This window comes from Arachis ipaensis, chromosome B2, assembly GCF_059453495.1.
Source record: "Arachis ipaensis isolate K30076 ecotype BB chromosome B2, ASM5945349v1, whole genome shotgun sequence".
Taxonomy (NCBI): domain Eukaryota; kingdom Viridiplantae; phylum Streptophyta; class Magnoliopsida; order Fabales; family Fabaceae; genus Arachis; species Arachis ipaensis.
The window spans coordinates 91,626,934-91,629,576 of NC_142437.1; the positions used below are offsets into that span (position 1 = coordinate 91,626,934).

Below are 2,643 nucleotides of genomic sequence, written 5' to 3' on the forward strand. Positions count from 1 at the left end.
TGACTCTTTATAATGGGCTTTCAACCGATAATCTCGATCTAGCTGGCCCAAGTTATTGGGTGATGAAGCACCCTTCGGATTTAATAATTCAAGTCTTTCCTTGAAATAATAAACACCACAGGCACATAACTAGGCTTTAGTCATTAGTGCTTAGAGCCTTGTTGCTTTTTGAATCTTTTGATCCTTTGATGTTTGGATCTTTTTCTTTCTTTCTCTTTCTCTTTCTCTTTTTTTTTCTGTTTGATTTAAGGATTGTTGAATATTTGGAAGCTCATAACACTCTCATCTTCTTCCATATCAAGGATTACAAAGTCTGTAGAAAAGATGAATTTTCTTACTTTGACCAATAAGTTTTCCAGCACTCTATGGGAAAATTTTATTGATCTATTAGCTAGCTAGAGGGATATCCTTGTGGCCTTTACTTCTTTAATTTGTAACCTTTTTATCATAGACAATGACATTAGATTAATACTTGCTCTAAGATCACATAGTGCCTTCCCAATGGTGATTTCTCCAATGGTGCATGAAATTTGAAAGTTTCCTAGATCTTTCAATTTTTGTGGCAAATTCCTTTGAATGATTGCATAGCATTCTTTGGTGAGAACCACTGCCTCATCTTCCTTCAGAGTTCTCTTCTTAGTAAGCTATTTCTTCATGAACTTTGCATAGAGAGGCATTTTCTCCAAGGCCTCTGCGAATGGGATATTGATTTGTAATTTCTTGAACACTTCCAAAAACTTGGAGTATTGTTGTTGTTGACTCTTCATTTGCAACCTTTGTGAGAATAGAATCCTAGGTGTGTACACCTTCTCCCTTGTATCTGCTTAGGGTATTTGTGGTAGTGGTGTATGCACATCTTCCTTTGCTTGCTTTTTGTTCTCCTCCGAGGGTTTCTCAACTTCTTTGCTCATTGTGGGTTCTTTGCCAATCACCTTTCTACTTCTTAGTTTAATAGCCTTGCATTCTTTCCTAGAATTTGGTACTGTGTCACTTGAAAAGAAGTTTGTGGGTTTTTCTGCTAATTGCTTAGCAATTTAACCCACTTATACCTCTAAGTTCCTGATGGAGGGCTTTCTGATTCTTGAAGTTAGCTCTTGTCTTTTGCATTAAATTTCAGGTTTGTTTCATAAATTCGGAGTTTGTTTGAGACAGTTTGTTTATGATGATCTCGAGAGGGGAAGGCTGTTGAAGATTTTATGTTTGTGCTGGTGGTGCCAATTGTTGGTATGGGGTATTAAAGTTTTTCTATCCTTGATTTTCCCACCCAAAGTTTAGATGGTTTCTCCAGCCTGGGTTGTATATCTTTGAGAATGGGTCATTTTGTAGATTTCTTGAAGGATTTTACATATAGTTTACTTGCTCCACAGAGAGTTGTTTATCCTTGAATAGTTCACAATCTTCATCCTGATGAGCTCCTCCACACAAATTACATGTTATGACTTGTGTTCTTAGGGCTAAGACTTGCATGTGCCCCATTTGTTTCGTGAGTGAGTTGATTTGTTGGGACACGACTTTGTTTTGTGCCAAAAGTGCATCCATTATGTCTAGCTCCATCGCTCTTCTTTTTACTATCCTTTCATTTGCATACATATAATGATTGTTAGCCATTGTCTCTATCAACTCTAGAGCTTCTTCGGGTGTCTTCCGATATAAGGATCCTCCAACTGATGAGTCAATTAGGGTTCTGGAGGCATGGGATATTCTATCATAGAAGATTTGAAGTCGCAACCACTCAGGGAATGCATGATGAGGGCATTTTCTCAAAATTTCTTTGTATCTCTCCCATGCTTCATAAAGTGACTCTCCATCCTTCTGGGTAAAAGTGTGAATATCATTCCTCAACCGAGCTAGCTTTTGTGGTGAGAATGCGGCTAGGTTTGGATTCCCTTTTTCTGTGAAGAATGTCACTTATTTATATCCTAGGTTTACCTAATAATTTAAATTCAAAACTAAATCTTATCTCATCTTTTAGGAAGAATAAGATATTTAATAAAATAATTTAAATTCTAATTAAAACTAAATCAAATCAATTTATATTCTAACAAAATCTTCCACAACTTTGATCTAGTTTGCACCTTCCAGGGGAGTGGGCTTCAATCGGTGTTGCACTTAGGCCTTGGCGTGACACGCCAATCTTGGTTGGACTTGGGGGCAATGAACGCCTAGATTTGGCGTGGCATGCCCTCTTGGTGCACCTCAGTTGATGGCGTGACATGCATTGGAGCGGCGTTACATGCCACTTTCTTCACTTTTTAGGGGCGTTACATGCCCTTACATGGCGTTACATGGCCTCTTTTGCTTGGGGGCGTTACACGCCAATGTGTGGTGTTGCGCGCTTGGTTGAGAAAGTGGCATGCCAACTTGGGTGGCGTTACACGCCACTTCTTCTCTCTAGCCGAAGGCGTTGCACGCCACTTGCATGGCGTGGCACAAGATTCTTCTTAAAATGGGAGGGCGTTGCACACTTATAGTGGTTGCGTTACATGCCTCTTGGTCTTGGCTTGGGGCATTGAATGCCCTGTTGTGGCATTGTACGCCACTCCTTTAGGCTTGGCCTTGAATGTGCTTCTTTTACTACTTGGTTTTCTTCTCTTTTACCTAGAGTTTCTTGAAAACACTTGAAAAACATATTAATAGCAAAGA

General features: G+C 39.3%; 1 non-coding gene across 1 annotated transcript; it reads left to right on the forward strand.

Moving 5' to 3' along the window:
* Positions 1-1,738: 1,738 nt before the first annotated feature.
* Positions 1,739-1,844, forward strand: LOC148574842 (small nucleolar RNA R71). The gene has a single exon (XR_015906763.1). It is a non-coding gene; the product is annotated as a small nucleolar RNA R71 (small nucleolar RNA).
* The last annotated feature ends 799 nt before the right edge of the window (positions 1,845-2,643 follow it).